This window comes from Sminthopsis crassicaudata, chromosome 3 (genome assembly GCF_048593235.1).
Source record: "Sminthopsis crassicaudata isolate SCR6 chromosome 3, ASM4859323v1, whole genome shotgun sequence".
In the NCBI taxonomy this organism is placed as follows: domain Eukaryota; kingdom Metazoa; phylum Chordata; class Mammalia; order Dasyuromorphia; family Dasyuridae; genus Sminthopsis; species Sminthopsis crassicaudata.
Genome location: NC_133619.1, coordinates 501,482,351 through 501,501,543, shown reverse-complemented (window position 1 = coordinate 501,501,543; position 19,193 = coordinate 501,482,351). Strand labels below are relative to the sequence as shown.

Below are 19,193 nucleotides of genomic sequence, written 5' to 3'. Positions count from 1 at the left end.
TGAATGACAAGAAATATGACTGAATGAAACCAGGTTATTGCCAGGTTAGTCAGAGAAAAATCTGGTCCAAGGAGGACTAAATTTTGGGATCTATGAGATCTAGGAAATAGGAAACCTATTTTGTGAATCCTAGGTCAGATTTTGCAAATAGAATTGTTTACAATTATTACATTTCTCTTCACCTCCAGATTCATGTAGGCTAGAGATATGAAATCCTGTGCTTGTCCTCATTCTTTTTTCTTTGGCAGCTTGATGTTTAAAAACCCAAATCTCCAAAAGGGAGAATCATTTCTAGGTACACTTATTAAAAAAAAAACCAACACCCTATTCTCTATCTTCAGGAGTCTGGTTTTCAAGGGATATCTTAGCCCAACTAAGTTCATCATATTAGCACACTCATGTGGGTCTTTTCACATCTAAAGAAGGAAAAAGGAACCAAGGACATTTCCTAAATTTCTCCAAAACCTCCTTTAATAGAACAAATTAATTTTCTTCATCAGCACTCACAAAGTCATTATTGCAGGAAATTGGATTCAACCTCAAGTGGGCCTCAAAAAAATTTAATAACAGTGTTTACTAATGAAATGTAAATTTTATTAAATTTTTTAAATTCAGAGAGAAATGTTCTGATAGTATATTATAAATTTATAGAACCTATGAGAGAAGGATTACTTGTCTTCTGTTTTCTACAGAAAATCCTATTAATGTAAATTTAGGACCCCTCTTCTCCAGGGACTGTTCCCCAAACCATCCTCATTCAATGTTCACTATTATGTATCATAAAAAAATAGTGAGACTTCCCAGGAATATTTTCATTGGGACAGAGGGTATGGAGTGGATGACTTTGTGCAAAGAGGGAATGAGACTGAAATTGGGACCAGAGATAGTCAGAAAGGAGTCCTGGGGAATCCAATGACAGGACTGAGATCCTTGTAGCTAAGCCTTAGCAAACTCCAATTGAGACTTAAAGACTTCTGATAAAGATATTTACTAGAGGGAAGAAGGGACATTAGTTTTGATATTATTCTTAAACTGCAAACAGCTGATCCTACACATGACTTCTTTTCTCTTCTGGCATACCTCATTTAATATGAGTGCCCTAACCTAACCTTATTAATATCAGTCTTGACCTTCCATAATGATCACTTTCTGTATCAAGACAACACAGCTAGGAATACTAACAATATTGACAAGGGAATAAATCCTCCATTCTTGACAAGGCTGACCAAATCTCTCAGAGAGCCACCAAAAATACTTGTGTTTCAAATTTTGATTATTTGTGTATTCAAATTTTGTACGATGGACTAATTTTTGACCTAACCAGCAGGTTTCTGGCTCTTAGATGTTCTCATATATTCTGGACATATTTTCTGGACATGTATCCATCCTGTGGGGTGAAACTGCTTACAAGTACATCACCTACTGTCAGCTTCTATGAGCTGGTACATTTCCTCCTATACTGTACTGGTTGCCATCCTGACTGACTTCTACATTGCTGACAATCTCATTAGTGTCTTGAAGCTTTTGAAGGAACAGTTCATTACTGTATCTTTGGCATATTGACTCCTAGAGAGTTATTTAAGCCATTAAGAGTTATTCTCATTTTGAATGCCACATCTTACCATTGGTTTTATTATGAAATGTGGGGGTGGTTGATAGGGAAAAGTAACATGCAGTTAAGCAGAATGTGATCTTAGGAATGTCCTAGAGAGTATTGAAGAATGCCAGAGGTCACAGTGACAAGTAGCTTACTTCTAGTTTTCTTGTCTTTCTGGAATCCCTAATTTTCTAGCGTCTCATAGAGCCCCATCTTTTGTTTTTTTGTTCTACAGGGAGGCCAAGATCTTTAAGTGAACTGACCACACACAAGAATGCAAGTTCTGTAGTTCTTCTGTAAATATTGAGTCTTTCCTAAGGTGTGCTTTTATTTATTAGAGACTCACATCAAATTTTCTCAATGATTCCGTTATCTTTTATGCCATCAGAGTCCAATAATCATCAGCTCTCATGATGTAGGCCAGAATGGAAATTATTTTTCCTTTATTCAATTGAAACAAATTAGACTTAAAGAAAATTATACTTGGAAATTAAGTGAAAGGGTAACAGAAGTCAAGGAGCAAAACTTTAGCATGGTCCAGTTATAAAGCACTGTATGTGCCCTTCTATTTAACCCCTGCAATCTTTAATTACAGAGCCAATCAAAGCTTAAGAGGTCAGACTCCAGAGGTCTATGGGGTAGGAATGAGTGTGTGTGTGTGTGTGTGTGTGTGTGTGTGTGTGTGTGTTTGCCCTCGAGCAAAATAAAGCAATTATTACAGTGGAATGGAACAGGGACTATCTTCTCTCCCCTACTTCTATTGGACAATTAGGTAAATGTAATTTCTTTGTTAGAGTTGTTTCTCTCTGCAACAGATATTCACCACATAAAATGTTTCCATAGTGGATGAAGATCCTCTGAAATCTTCAACACATTCCAGTTAGCAAAAATAAAATTTCCATACTAGGAAGAGAGAAGCATTTATTTTAGATAATTTCTTCTCAGTCCAGATCATAAATTGGAGGTGAAGAATTCATTATAGGATCTCATTCTTTAATCTTCAACCTAATAAACATAGAAGTATTTTCAGCTGTAGCTCATCTTAACATTTATCAATTACTTGACTTTGAATCTTTTTTTGAATCTGTTTCTTCTTCTATATAATAAGCTTAATGTTATTAGTACTATATACCTCTCAGAGATTAGGGGTAAAATCTCAAAATAGTGTATAAAGGAAATCTATGAATACTCTTCCTGCCCAAAGTTACTCCCAGCTCCCACCCTCCTGGCTGGATCAGGGTCCAGAAAGGGTGGCTCTTCTAGTTTTATCACCCTGTATTAATTTTAGAGTACCTGTAGTAGGACTAGATTTTGCATCTATTCTTAGCTATTATAGTTCAATAGCATCATCCTTTAAACAACCAACTCTTTTAAACATGGTTAAAGAAAACACAAATTTCTTTTTTCTTTTTCCTTATAAGAAGCAAATCTGTTTCCTATCTTGGAGGTGACAAAATATTTTTTGTTATTTCTATGAAGTCACTCAGTCCTGTCAAACCCCATTTGTTACTGGCCTCAATCTTCAGTGGATCTGGTCAGAATTTAGGGAGAAAGTCTTATGATTCGGGGGAAAGAAAAGGGCATGAGGAAAAAACATGGTGTATTTTCTACCTCTCATCTGATATTCAGACCTGGACTTGGTGCCAAAATAAGAAAAACCCTGGGGAATTCCCAACATTCCATCTCTAGACTCACCTCCCGAGATGCATAGGAGAGAGAGAGAGAAAGAGAGAGAGAGAGAGAGAGAGAGAGAGAGAGAGAGAGAGAGAGAGAGAGAGAGAGAGAGAGAGAGAGAGAGAGAGTGAGAATGAGAGAAAGTGAGAAATGGAGAGAGACAGAGCCAGAGCCAGATAGACAGAGAAACACACACAAAGAAAACAGAGATAGAAAGAAACAGAGGCACACAGAGAAAGACAGATAGAGAACAATGATTATAGTTGAATGAAGTAGCACAAGAATGAAGATGACTGGAGATGCCCCAGGATGCAATGAGCAATCTTGGCTTTTTAGACTAAAGTTTCAGTTTGTCAGAAGCAAACTCCATTCAGTGACTAAGGGTTAGTAAGAATTGACACAAAAGATGTGCTAGTTTATCATCACAAAAGTATCTATCTGGGAGGAGAAAGAATCTAGGGGTTTCTGGCTGAAACAGAAAACAATAGTTATTTGTACTCACTCTAAGTCCCCACCAAAAAAATGAAACAAGGAGTAAAAGAGTTTTGGGCTGGAATTTGTTATTGACCATTTAAAGAAAGCTAGAGTAATTTGGATTTAATCAAGTAGCTTCATTTGAATCGCCATGGACTTTTTAGAAGCCTACTCTCTAGAACTATTTTTCTAGGAAACATAAATAAAAGCTGATCAGGACAAAAAGTAAATCATCACAGCTTAAAAAATAAAAGGAAGAAAATGAAAAGTGTTTGCTATACAAATCCAACCCATGACAATTATAGGGATTCTTTGCAATCTTTGACACATTCCAGTTTAGCAAAAGTGTATTTCCATATTAGGAAATGAAAAACATTTATTTTTCCTAAGTCTTTCTTAGTCCCAGATTATAAACTGGAGATAGAGGGCCTTTTATTCTTCAACAAATATAAAAATAGAATAGGAGTGTTCGAAGGCATTTCTCTTTTTTGATGTACACCTATTGTGTGACTGAACAACTGCCTTTGTCTCCCTAAACTTTAGTTCCTTCTTCTATAAAAGGAATTTAGTATTTTTTGCACTACTTCCTGTCCATATTGCTCCTTCAGATACTATCCATGCTTCTCTCTAAGGCTAGGAGCTAATTCAAATGATGCTCTCAACTCATGGATTTGATATGGTATAGTTTCTAGGGGAAATATAGCAATAATTTTAAGGTTCCCCAATGTTAGGGGTTTTTTGTCATAACAATCTGTTAGTAATTCTAAAGTCTTCTGGTTTTGAAATCTGTGATCCTGAGGTTTCCTCCCAGCCCCCCAACCTTGGAGCACTATTGTTTGGGCAATCTGTCTGTCAATGATTGTAAAAATCTTCTGGCCTTAGGATATAATATTTCATCCCTTAGACTTTAGAGATATTAGTGATCCTGAGACTCTCTAACCTTAGAATACAATCTTATCTGTCAATGATTTTAAAGTCTACTGGCCATAGGATAGTCCTAGATCTGCTGGTCAGGGATAATCAAATTCCTGAGACCACTTCTCAAATTTTCCTCTAGGCCATGAAATTAGCATATCAGTGATATGAACTGGATAAATTTGTCAAATTTGTCTCATTGCTCCACGTTCTTTGTGAAATTCTTTTGGAATTTAGCCTGCTTTAATTGATGTTACAATTACAATAAACTTTTTCCCTTGACTTGGATATGGGTTTAAACCTGCAAATTCTTTTGAGACAAGTTCAGTACGGTGAATTTCTCAAGTAGGTAGATTTCCAGATTCATGGGTTTTCTGATTTGTCTAACTGTGTGGCTACTCTCTCTCCTCCTTCCAGGTACTATTTGAATTGGAGGGAAAAGGTGAACCAATTTTATAAGTGGATTACAATGTCAATCAGTCAGCTCTCCAATCAGTGAGAAAGAGGATATTAATGACCTGTGAATACCAAGACTGATTCAATCTTGCCAAATGATGAAGTTTCTTTTTTAAAAATTTGATTCCATTGTATTTTTCAGTTTTTAATATCTCCCTCCCTCTGCACCATACAACCATTAAGAAGGCAAGAAAGGCAAAACCCACTACAAATATTATAGTTAGGCAAAATAAATTCCCACAATATTCATGCTGAAAATAAAAATAAAGAAAAAAGAAAAAATATTCTTCAATATGTCCTGTGTCCATCAACTCTCTATATGGCAGTAGAGAACATGTTTCATTATGATTTCTATGAAATTTTAGTTGGTCATTGTGCTGATCATAGTTACAAAGTCTTTCAAAGTAAATTATCTTTCAAATATCACAGTTGAACAAAAGAACTGCAACTACAACCAAGAATCTGGCAAAATTAAACATAATACATTAAGAAAAAATTATTATTCAGTGAAATACAAGGATTTCAAATTTTTATAATGTGACTTCTAGAACTAAACCAAAAATTTAACATCCAATATCATGATCCAAGAGAAGCATAAAGATGTAAAAAGGGAAAAGAAAATATAAGGGATTCAATAGAGCAGAGCTACAGGGAATTATTCTTGTAATTCTTAAAACTTGTGTTATTAACAGTACAGGTAGAAGGAATAAAATAGACAGAGGGTGCTTGCACTAATACTTCTCATTTAAAAATGAATTGGCAAAGAAGAAGAAATCAATTATAGAAATTTATTAAGGCGATAAAGAAAACTGGGATTCATCTTCAGATGACACTGAAGTAAAAAAAAAAAAAAAAAAGCTTCTTCTACCCCAAAGTATAACATTAAACGGCTCCTTATTTAGAGAGAATTTATAGAACTTAAAAAAGAATTAAAAAATCAAATGAGATACGTTGAAGAAAAACTAAAACCAAAATTAAAAATCATCCAAGAAAATCAAGAAGATTATGAAAGAGTTAACCAATAAAGAAGATAGTCTATTTTTAACTATTATTTTTAAAAAATTATTTTATTTGAACAAAAAGAAACAAAAAAGAAAAACAAAAAAGGAATACAAAACAAAATTAAGCAAAACAAAAGAGAACATTGTCATGTGCCCAGTAGAACATCAGGAAGGATTCAAAATATATAAAAACAAGTTACCAGATCAAAAAAGTGCATGTATATATTAGTAGAAGAAATAATATTCATGAATGTGTATTTTTTGTTCTATTTATAGAGGAAATCTGAAGAGCTCAAAATTTACCAATATATTCCCGCCATCTTCCCAGAATACTCCAGAGATGCAGAGTCTTAAACATAAAAATAACTCTTTGAAAATTAGAATTGAGCAAAGAGAAGCCAGTAAAACTATAAGAGACCAAGAAATAGCAAAATAGAATATAAAGAATGAAAAAAATAGAACAGGCTATGAAACATCTTATAAAAAACAACAGATCTAGAAAACATGTCAAGAAGAGGAAACAAAAAAATAATTAAACTATCTGAAAACTCTGACAAAAAAAAAAAAAAAAAAAAAAGATCCTTGACACAATAATGCAAGAAATAATCCAAGAAAATTGTCCTGGAATGATAGAACATGAGAGGAAAATAGAAATAGAAATGATTCACTGATCACCACTTCAAAGAGATCCTTTGTGGAAAACTCATAGGAATATGAATTGCCATTTTTGAAATCCCCAGATAAAAGAGAAAATTTTGCAAGAAACAAGAACAAAAACCAATTTAATGCACTAGAGCTACAATTAGAATAGTATAAGACTTATCAGCGGTCACAATAAAAAACTCAGGTCCTGAAATCATATATTGTGGTAATCAAAAGAACTAGACCTGTGGCCAAAAATATATCCAGCAAAATTTAATTGGGGGGGAAAAGACATTCAACAGGCTTGTGGATTGTCAGGTCTTTATCTCAACCAAACCGGAACTCAATAAAAAAATTAATATTTAAGAGCTAATACCAAAGATTAACTTTAAGGAACTTAACATGGACAAATTATTTATGTTTTTTACATGGAAATGTGCACTATATATTTAAGATTGAAATCAGGATTTGGGTAGCTCAAAAGAAAGCTTGGGGCAGAGTTGAATATGATTTGACTCTAAAAAGCAAAAGTGATTAGGAAAAGGTAAAAATAATAATTATGTTATACAAATGAGGTGCAGAGGAAGAATAGAAACAGAGGGATTAGAGGGGCTGGTGGGCTCATAGTTCTGAAAACCTACTCATAAGGAATGGGTTCAGTAGGCAACACTACATATATATCATGAAAGATAGAGTACCCTCCAAAATCTATAAAGAAATAAGAGAATGAGGGATGGATGGGTGGGAAGCAAGGGGTAAGGGAAGAAGACAAAGGAGGGATCTATGTTGGGGTAGGTTAAGTGACAGCAAGGCAAGTGAAAGAGCAGAATTAAACTAGAAGAGTTTGCAAGGATAGGAAAGAAGAGATACACAAATACTCTAACAAGAAACAGAAGTAGCATTCACTAGGAGAAAAGAGTATGGTTAGTAATCATTGATCTTATACAAAATAAAAAATAAAGATTCAATCAAGAGAGAAATCAATATTATATGTCACTCATACTGATGTTTTAGATGCATGCTTACATCTGGGTAAATATATGTGTCTATTTGTATGCATGTTGCTTTATGTACACGTATATGTGTATATGTGGGTGGGTTTCTGGGTTGATGTGAATGTATGTATGTTGGAATCTAGTTTCAGTGAATATCGAGAATGTGAATCAGTATGAATACTCATGAGCCAGGAGGAAAGATTTGCTTTTCAATTTTCATTTATTAATCTGAATACCAGTTTAAATACTCTTTAAGTTAGTATTGCATTAATACCAACTACCTCCAGGTGGTGCTATATACACATTCCAGGGTTAATATATATCTAGAGAGCATACCTGGACATTTCAGGTTGACATTAACTAGCAATAATAAGATCTCTATCATAATAAGGTTGTAAATAATAGTAACTATTAATAACAAGGTATTTTTCAAAATAGAATTATAAATAGCATAGTTGTGTTGCCTTGTTCCTGTCACATGCATTTTTTACCAAAATTATCCTAATTTTACCTTAAGTATGTCTTTCATGTATTGTTAAGGGAAGTAGTGAGCCAATGCTTTGAATTGTTCACCCTTACAGAGAGCAGGTCTCAGGTAATACGTGAACTGAACTCTTCCTGTACATGGACTTATTCAATACTGGTCTTCTACATATATGTACACATATGCATGTGTTTAGGTAGGAGTGTGTGGATATCTTTCTGTGTGTTCATATGTGTGTATCTTTATACATATGTAGGTATATAGAAATATATCTTTCCTTAACTATAGTCTGCTTGGGTGAACTAGAGGTGATGAAAAGAAAAAAAAATAAAGTAAAAAGTCAACCACAGAGGACAAAAGAACAACCTACAAGGAACAAAGAAAAAATGGACACTCGTGAATACAATTTCTTTTACTATTATGTATTCTTTCTTGAACTGAAAATTTATTATATATTTTGAATCCTCCCTGATGTTCTGCTGGGCACATGAAAATGTTCTATTTTCTTTTCTTTTATTTTCCTTCTCTGTCTTTTTTTTTCTATTCTGTTTTAAAACAAAAAATAAACAAGAAAGAAGCTAAGGAGATAAATAGATTGGAAAAGTTAAATATGACAGACTTTTGAAGAAAACTGAATGGAAACAAAAAGGATTATACATATTTTGCAGCAGCAAATGACACACAAAAATTGACAATGTAATAGGGCATAAAAATCCAATGTAGAAATATGAAAATATTAAATGTATTCTTTTTCAGATTATAATGCAGTAAAAGTTACATTAAAAATTGCAGGGGGAACTGGATTGAAAGTTAAATGCAAACTAAATAATCTAATCCTAAAGAATAAGTAGATCCAATAACAAATCATAGATACAATAAGTAATTCTTTTAGAGAAGATGACAACAATGAGACAACATACAAAATTTATGAAATGCAAGCAAAGTAGCCCTTAGGAAAAATTATTTCTCTAAATTCTTGCATTAACAAAATGGAAAAAGAACAGATGAATGAATTGGGCATGCAATTAGAATATCACTTTTTTGGTACAATTTTCTCTCTTGATTCTATTCATTTCACTTATATCAGTTCATATGTTTTTTTTTAGTTTTTTTTCTCAAAATCATCTTCTTTATTATTTTTTGTATCACAATAGTAATTTTTTTTGACATTTTCTTTTTTTTCCCCCTAAGTACATGTAAAAACAAATTTTAACTTCATTTTTTTTTTTTTTTTTTTTTTTTTTTTTTACAATTTTGAGTTTCAAATCCTCTCCTACTCTTTCCCCTCTTCTTCCTTGTTGGGAAAGCAAGAAATTTAATAAAATGGTATACATATCCAGTCATGTGAAACATTTCATATTAGTCATATTGTGAGAGAAATAAATTCCAAGAAAAAGAAAGTTAAAAAATAGTATGTTTTGATCTGCATTCAGATTTCATCAGTTCTTTCTGTGGATAGACTTTTTTTTTTTTTTATCACAGGTTATTTCAGAATTTTCTTGAATCTTTTCATTGCTGAGAATAACTAAGTCTTTCATAGTTGATGATTATATAGTATTGTTGTTACTGAATATAATTTTCTCCTGATTCTGATCATTTCACCTTGCATCAATTCAATAAGTTATCATATGTTTTTTGTGAAAGCATCCTGCTCATCATTTCTTATAGTACAATAGTATTCCATCACAATCATATACCATAACTTGTTCAGCATTCCTCAGTTGATGGAGATTTCATCAATATTCAGTTCTTTGCCACCACAAAAATGCTACTTTAAATATTTTTGTACATCTAGCTTCTACCTCCCTCCCTGCTTGTGTCTCTCCTTCCTTCCCTATTATCCTTTCCTCCTTCTCTCCTTTCCACCTTCCTTTCTTTTTCTCCTTCCTTCCTTCCTTCCTTCCTTCCTTCCTTCCTTCCTTCCTTCCTTCCTTCCTTCCTTCCTTTCCTCCTTCCTTCCTTCCTCTTCCACCTTCCTTCCTTCCTTCCTTCCTTCCTTCCTTCCTTCCTTCCTTCCTTCCTTCCTTCCTTCCTTCCTTCCTTATCTTCCTTCCTTCCTTCCTTCTTTCCTTCCTTCCTTCCTTCCTTATCTTCCTTTTTCTTTGGACTACAGACTTAGATGTTGCATTGCTAGGTCAAAAGATATGCCATTTGGGAATAGTTGCAAATTACTCTCCAGTGTCATTGAATCAGTTCACAATTTCATTAACAGTGCCATAGTGTCCCAATTTTATCACATCACCTCCAACATTTGTCATTTTTCTTTTTTTTTGTCATATTATCCAACCTGATAATTGTGAGGTAGTACCCTAGAGTTGTTTTTATGTGCATTTATGTAATCAATAGTGAGAGAATTTTTTATATGACTGTTGATAGCTTTGAATTCTTCAAAAAACTGCTTATTCTTATCCTTAGACTATCAATTAGGGAAGGACTCATATTCTTCAAAATTTGACTCAGTTCTCTGTATTTGAGAAATGATGCCTTTATTAGAGAAATGTGATGTAAAACTTTTCTCCAGTTTTCTGTTTTCCTTCTAATCTTGAATATATTGGTTTTGTTTTACACATGATCCTTATAATTTAATGTAGTTAAAAATAATCTATTTTATATCAGATAATACTCTCTGTCTTTGTTCAATCCTAAATTCTTCTCTTGTACATTGATCCATAGGTCCGCTAATTTGCTTTGTCATTTTTTATGTTTAAATATGAAATGTTGGTCTATACTTAGTTTCTGCCAAACTGCTTTTCAGTTTTCCTGGCAGTTTTTGTCAAATAGTTAAATTCTTATTCCAGAAGTTTGTATCTTTGTATTTATCAAACATTAGATTACTATCATCATTTCCTACTATGTATTGTTTATCCTGCTATGTATTTATTTCACTGATTCACCACTCCATCTTTTAGCCAGACTAGGTTTTTTTTTCCCCATTGATGCCTTTGATATTCTTGATCATTTGCTCTTCTTCATAAATTTTATTATTTTTTCTAGCTCTGTAAAATACTTTTGGCATTTTGATGGGTATGGCACTTAATAAATATATTAATTTAGGCAGAATTGTAATTTTTATTATATTGGCTTGACCAAATGAAAAAATTTCCAATTATTTTTATAAAACTATGCTTGTGTGGAAAAGTGTTTTGTAATTGTATTTATATAATTCTTGGGTTTGCCTTGGTTGATAGATTCCCCAGTATTTTATATTATATAATTATTTTAAATGGAATTTTTATTTCTATCTCTTCTTGATAAGTTTTATTGGTAATATGGAGAAATGCTGATGATTTATGTGGGCTTATTTTATATTCTGTAACTTTGTTAAAGTTGTTAATTATTTCAACTGGTTTTTAGTTGATTTTTCTGGTGTTCTCCAACTATACCATCATACCATTTACAGAATGACAGTTCTGTTTTCTTATTGCCTCTTTTAGTTCCTTCAATTTCTCTCCCCCCTCCATTTATTGTTATAGCTAGCATTGCTAATACCATATTAAAGAATAATGATGATAATTGGCATCCTTCTTCACTTAGCAAGGTTTCTAGCTCAGAACTTGATATATTGGTTTCAGAGAAATACTACTTTTTAATGTTTTAAGGAAAACTCCATTTATTACTATGTTTTCTAGAGGATTTTTTAAAAAACAGGAATAAGTTGTGTTTTGTCAAAAGCCTTTTCTGCTCTATTGAGATGATTATCTTATTTATTGGTTTTGTTATTGATAACTCCATTATGCTGATACTTTTCCTAGCACTGAACTAGCTCTGCATTCCCGATATAAAATCCAACTCATTAATCTTTGTGATATGTTGCCATAATCTTCTTGCTAGTGTTTTGTTTTAATTTTTTTTTGCATTGATATTCATTAGAGAAATTTATTTATAGTTTTCTTTATCTGTTTTGACTCTTTCTGGTGTATGTATTAAGCACCATATTTGCATCTTGAAAGGATCTCATTCTTTGCCTATTTTCCAACTTGTTTACATAGTATTGGAATTAATACTAAATATTTGGTAGAATTTATTTGTGAATTTATCTAGTGCTGGGCACTTTTTCTTTAAATATTTGGTAGAATTTAATTGTGAACTTTTTCTCAGGGAGCTCATTGATGGCTCATTGATGGATTTTTTTTTCTAACATAAGGTTATTTAATAATTCTATTTCCTCTTTATGTTTTTATAAATAATTCATCCCATTTCACTTAGATCTATTGGCATCCAATTGGATAAAATAGTTCTTAATAATTGCTTTAATTTTGTTATTAAAACACAATAGTATTCCATTACTTTCATATACCATAATTTATCCAGCTATTCCCTAATTGACAAGCATTCTTGATATTTTTGTACTTATGAGTCCTTTCCCTCTTTTTGGGGGGGAGGTGTTCTCCTTCTTTGAGATATAGAACTAGTAGCAGAATTGCTACATCACAGGATATGCACAGTTTAATAGTGGTTTTTTTGGGGGAAAGTTCCAAAAAATTTGCTTTCCAGAATGGCTAGACTAGTTCTACCTATGGTTTATTGGTGTACCAGTTTTTTTTCCATATCCCATTTAATATTTGTCATTTTTCTTTTTATCATCTTAGCCAATCTGGTGAATGTAATGTACATTAGAGTTTTTTTAAATTTGCATTTCTCTATTATTTATTTAGAACAGCATATAATAGAGAATGAAACAAACTATCCACAACCATTATGAACAAATGATTTAAAAAATGAACAAATGATGAATAATAATTATGAACAAAATCATGAATAGAAATACAAATTAAAACAACTTTATTGTTCTATCTCAGATTCCTCAGATTGAAAAAGATGACTAGGGAGGAAAAGAGCAATTGCTCAAGAAAATGTGAGAAGACAAGCTTACCAATAAACTTTTAGTGGAACTGTGAATTGGTTCAATTGTTAAAGTCAAAGAGTGAACAGCCTTTATAAGTTATTGATGAGAGTAAACTCTGTATGACTTGAGTGAGCCTTGTAAAATTATGTAAAATCACCCAAAAATGTCGCCTTTCATTTACAAACCCAAATGGTCTTGCATCTTCTCAGAGCAAGATAATCTTTCTTGGGAAGTCACAACTCCAGGGAAGATTTCACATTTACCTGAAACTTCCCTTAGACTCATGCAAGAAAATGACTCTTTGCAGATCACTTCTTTCTTGAGAATCATATTCTCACCACGAGAATCCCTCTTGGTGTTTCTTTAACAACAAAGCTTTTTTTTTTTTATTTTACCATAGCCTTGTGGGTTTAGTGAATTCCATTGCTCCAAACTTGAATCTTGGAGAGGAGGAACCCCACCCATTCCTGCCCAACCTTTTCATCCCTCTTTTGTGGCCCTTCCAAGAGGTTTTCATTCACAAGGGTTTTTCTGGCTGAGGTAAGCTCACCATACCACCTTTTTTCTATAGCAGGGGACAGCTCAACTTCCCTGAGGCATGTACATTGGAGCTTCCCAGAGCCTGGCACTCGTGCAGATATGACTTTCCAAAGAGGCTTGGACAAACTTCTGCAGGGTAACAAATAGCCCTCTTACTGAGGAGAGCTTTTGTCACATCTTTCTGTCTCTCTGGAGACACCTAGAGCAGACAAGAGCTATAGAATTGGAAAAGCTTGGAGTTTGTGGCAGGATGGGTCAGCTTCCTTTCTCCATTCCTAAAGATTCTCCCTTAGGCTGTCTCTTTAAAAATAGGGACAAATTCAACTTGAGAGATTTAAAATTGAAAAAGCTCATCTATTTTTGCAATACTGTATAGCCTCAATATAAATTATACAACCAGGAGGCATGGCTAATTAATGGCTTAATCAATTTCACTACTGTTAGGGAACTAGACTTATTTTGCAGGAGACAAGGTAGATGGACTGAGATTCCTTAGGTTCAGACCTTCATGGGTCTGTCTCAGGATCCTAAATTAAGATTAAATTGCAGAAATTGCAAGTAAGTTTACTGCAGGGGAACTGGAGATAGAAACTGATCCCCTAAATGACCCCCTCTTTTCCACTCCTTTGGGGGGTGCAAGGAGCATCGGCTCCACCCAGTGGCCCTCAGCAGGATGCTCCCAAATTGCCTCTAGAGCCACCCCCTTATCAGACGGGGGGGAGGAAGGGGGTGGGACCTCAGATCCCACGCTTTCCAACTCCCCTTTCCCCCAGAGCTGGACTTTGGGAGTATCCTATTGCTTAGTCCTTCTCATAGGAGAAGCTGTGCTTCCTTCTCCTCATCCCGCTGCCTCCCACTTCCTTCTGAGGCTGTCCTGCCCCCAAGCCTCTATCCTTCCCTTACTCCTCCCCATGAGTCTGATTCAGCCATAGCTGCTGCTCAGGACCTTGATTTGGCTACTTCCTCTAAACTCTGCCTCTTGAGGGAAGTTGACAACCCTCGGGGATGGAACTCTTAGAGTGCAGATGCCCTTCTCCATGTCAGACCTTTTCCAAATTAAGGAGAAACTGGGCAGATATTCTGAGGATCCCACCAAGTATACTGAGGGATTTAAAGACATTATCCTCCAGTACAATCTGTCCTGGAGAGATGTTAATATCATTATCTCTTCTTGTTATACCATAGAAGAGAAAAAGGAGATCTGGAATCTGGCCCAGAAGTCTGGAGATGACATGGCTGCCTCTTCCCTTGGTAGGTATCAAGCAGGGGCCATTGCCATGCCCCTTTCAGACCCTGAGTGGAAATACCAGGAGGGAAGCAGGGACAGAGAGAAGAGACATCGTCTCCTACCCTGTCTCATCAAGAGCATGAAAAAAGGGATTAAAAAGCAAGTTAATTATGACAAGCTTAGGGAGATAACCCAAGCAGCTGAGGAAAACCTTGCCCTCTTTCAGGGTCACCTGGTAGAAGCCATGAGGAAATATACCTCTTTATTCAGATACCTCAGTGTATTCCTTTGAGCCTATAGAGGATCTGAAGTTTCTCTTCTGCAAAGATCCTGAGAAATCTCTGGAGAAGGAACAGTGAAATTGCCTATAATCTTCTTCCCTTCTCATCATGAGGACTCTACTCCTTATGCTCTCTCTCCAGCTTTCCTGGTCTTACTCTGTGGGCCCTCGCCAGTGGGATGACAACTTCCTGGTCAGACTAGGGAACTCTGCAGGGAATGGGGTTGTCCAGGATTGTTGGGTGTGCCATCACCACCCTCCAGGGTGGCCCACAGATGTGGCCTAATGCATTCTTTGCAAAGGTACCATGCCCACTTGTCATTATCTCCTATCTGGACGCCACCCATTTTTGTACTAGCTAAACCCCAAGGCAACTATTCTGACCCAACTGTCTCTTGTTTTCTGGCTGGGAAGGATCTCATATCTACACATCACCACATCACAGAGACAGTGGTTGTCGCTGTTTCTCATAATGGCTAGGGTCATTGACCTGTACCACCAATACTGCTTGGTGCAATCGAGAGTGATCTCTCTTAAACTTGCTACAGTGTCACCTCAGCAGCTTGCACCAGCTGCACAAGTGGGTTATAGATCAGGTGCACCTATGTGCCTCCCTAAAGGGTAACTATGGGGAACCCATTCTGGGATTATCCTGGCAAACTCACTCAGAGTGCTTCTATAGCCCCTTATTAAAGCTCCTCTGTAACTCCTGAAAACTAACATTCCAATTAATAGAATGCTATGTGACTATACTCATCCATGGGGCTGAGCAACCAGAAGACTACTGCAAAATCTGACCTCAGGTACTATCTGTGCACCAAAGGGACATACTCTCCTCTGCAAAGTAAGTTGTCCATTCCACTCCAATGTTTCTAAGGGGCCTGTTAAGAGGAATGCCTACATCCATGAGCAGTTTCTCATGCCTCCCCAGTCTTCCTCTGGGTGGGATTCCTGGATATGGTCCCTACTGGCCCCTGTACTAGCTCCTTTTCTAATTATTATCCTTTCACTCCTATTTGGTGCCTGTATTTTCAGATTGCTCATGAGATTTGTTTCAAATCAGTTCAAGCTGCAAACTTTCAGCTTCTCCTGTGACCTGGGGATCATGAGAGACTGATGGGCAAACTCAACCTCCACTGGATGCTGCAGTTGCCATTTTCAGATCTCGTTTCTCTCCTCCAAGAACAATCCCCCATTTGGGCTAGCTCTATGACCACTCTCATCAGAAAGTAGCTATGGAAGACCTGTGACCCTCGACCCTTTTCCAAAAGAATTTGTGCTTATTGCTTGAAAGGGGAGATGATGAGAGTAAACTCTGTAGGACCTGAGTGAGCTCTGTAAAATTATGTAAAATATCCCAAAATGTCTCCTTTGATCTACAAACACAAATGGTCTTGCATCTTCTCATAGCAAGATAAGCTTTCCTAGGGAAGTCACAACTCCAGGCAAGATTTCACATTTACCTGAGACTTCCCTTAGACTCATGCATAAAATGGGTCTTCAGAAAATTATTCTTTGCAGATCACTTCTTTCTTGAGAATGATATGCTTGCCAAGAGAATCCCTCTCGGTGTTTCCTTAACAATAAAGCTTTTTTTTTTTTTACCATAACCTTTGGGTTTAGGGAATTCTTTTGCACCGAACTCAGGCCTTGGAGAGAACAAGCTCACCCATTCCTGCCCAACCTCTCCATCCCTCTTCCCTCATCATTATGAGTATTCTCTTCCTAACTCATACAATGAAACTACATCTTCCTATTAAGATTTTGCAGGTATCCCTGAAAGTTTCTCTCAGATATTGGTTTGAGCCCTCATTCTAGTAAATTCCTCTTCATGGAAAGGGCATGTCAGTTTCCTGTGATGAAGACTCAAATATCATTGAACCAATTAACATTAGTTACATTTTTACAATGGAACATTTGCTACAAAGACATAGCAGGAATATGTTACAAAGCAATTCCCCTACCTTATCCTCAAACTAAAGACAGAGTATAACAATCTCCTCTTCTATCAATCGCCTTAATCCCTGGTTCATACAATGTATTTGTCCCACTGAGTTAATTTCCAAATGTGGCAAAACCTATGGAGATTAGTCTCTGCCTCCCCATGAGAATGATCAAGCAGGTCTCTGTAAGGGGCTCATGCTTCAGTCTCCCCTATGCTTGTTCATTTAAAAATCTGGAGTGTTCTCCAGTTCCTAGAAATCTGAGATCAGCCATTCTGACCTTTTGAAACTCACAAGGTCAAAGCATTCTTCCACATGTCTTCACTTAAAAGCAGAGAATAGTTGATTCAGCAGAGAAAAAAGCCAACAATAGGTCCCTTTGCTCACAGATCACATGGAAGCTGTTTAGACTGGGAGGTAAAGACCCGATGTCTTTCTTCCACTGAGGACTCAGAACAGTTCTTGCCTAATTTGAATACATCCACACTGGCTTTTCAATGAATCGCCCAGCCACCCAGCCCTTTCAGCCTCAGTCATCACTCGAAAGTCCTTCCTCTGTGCTATATGTTTATTATACTGGAACCAGTTATATAGAATGTCCAAATGTTAAAGTTACAGCATTCTATAAAACAGGGATCTAGTTCCTTCATCACACATCATCACACCTTTCTGGAAGCAGGCTCCTCAGCCTCTTCCATGTGGGCTGGCAGCAGGTAGAGCATGCTCTGAGGAAGTGATTTCATTTGTCAAAATCCTGTTCCATGTGTGCAAACCTGTGATCCAGTGCTATGATTGTTAGGTTTACATACCAAGGAGGAAAAAGAAAGAAATAAAAGATCTGTATATATAAAAAACATCTATAGTAGAAGATTTTTCTAAATAAAGAAGATACATATGTATACATATATATATATATGCAAAGAATGTTTTACTTTTTATTATAAAAAAGATATAAACAATAAATAGTTGCCCATAAATTAAGGAACAGATGAACAAATTGTGGTAAATAACAGAATGTTATTTCACATTAATATGTTTGATTTCCTTGAATATCACTTTTCTAAATAATAAGGAAATAAAACATGGATCTTTATGGTTCCTTTTAGCACTATTATTTATGATTATGTATTACTCAATCTCTTAAAGTACCATTTGGCTCTTACTTCCTCCAGACTCTGTACATATTTTCAAAAGGTTTTGAAGAAAAAGTAAAGTGAGCCAACTGTTCAAATAGCATGAAAGTTAGGAGAGAAAGAGTTTTGTCTTCACTGAGATTAACAATTTTGTGATTCTCTTCTCTGATGACACATTCTTGAAAGATGAGAAATATGAGAAATGAGAATGAGAAACAACATGTAATAACATGATGAAGAAAATCTATTTCCCTTCATCACATTTTAAGAATACTTGGGGAAAGAGAGAGGTGTTTGTATGTTGTATATATGTATATATGTGAATGTGGATGTTGTAGTAAGGAGTGTAGAAACGCCTAATAGGGTTCTGCTAATCCTTTCCTCATTTTCAAAGGTATGGAGCAAAGTAAGTTCATTTATGACATGGTGTGCTTCTGGAGAACAAATGCTGATCCTCAGTACTCAGAGTAGAGCAGATTTTAAAAGCATCTAAAGGTGTAATAGTAAGATGAACAGGTATGTTTTAATTCCTTCAGCCCTAAGTGTGAGGTCAGAGAAGATGAATAAGTAGCACTGAGCTTTGGGGATGGGTTAGCCTCAGACTTTGAACCATGTGTATCATGATCTAATGGTCAAGAGGAGAGACAAGATATTTTTGGATAATTTCTCTGTCCTTGATTCACTCCTACTGAGGAACCTTGAGATTTGTAGTTCACTTTGTGATGCTTTTTATCTGGATTCTTTTTTTCCCTCTAAGGCTAAGGTTAAGTGACTTGCCCAGGGTCACACAGCTAGGAAGTGTTAAGTGTCTAAGACCAGATTTGAACTCCGGTCCTCCTGAGTTCAGGGCTGGTGCTCTACCCACTGTGCCAGCTAGCTGCCCTATCTGGATTCTTAAGCGTCAGACCTCCTAAGTGGACACAATGCAGCAAGTCATCCCAGTCTTATAATTTTTCAGCAGTAATACCCTTATTGGATTATGATC

General features: G+C 35.5%; 1 long non-coding RNA gene across 2 annotated transcripts; it reads left to right on the top strand.

The window, feature by feature from the left end:
- Positions 1-13,340: 13,340 nt before the first annotated feature.
- LOC141563174 (uncharacterized) lies at positions 13,341-17,882 on the top strand. Of its 2 annotated transcripts, XR_012488360.1 has the most exons (4): positions 13,341-13,624; positions 14,810-14,875; positions 15,868-15,976; positions 16,168-17,882. It is a non-coding gene; the product is annotated as an uncharacterized LOC141563174 (long non-coding RNA). The 2 variants fall into 2 exon arrangements; XR_012488359.1 differs by having other exon boundaries at positions 15,868-17,882.
- The last annotated feature ends 1,311 nt before the right edge of the window (positions 17,883-19,193 follow it).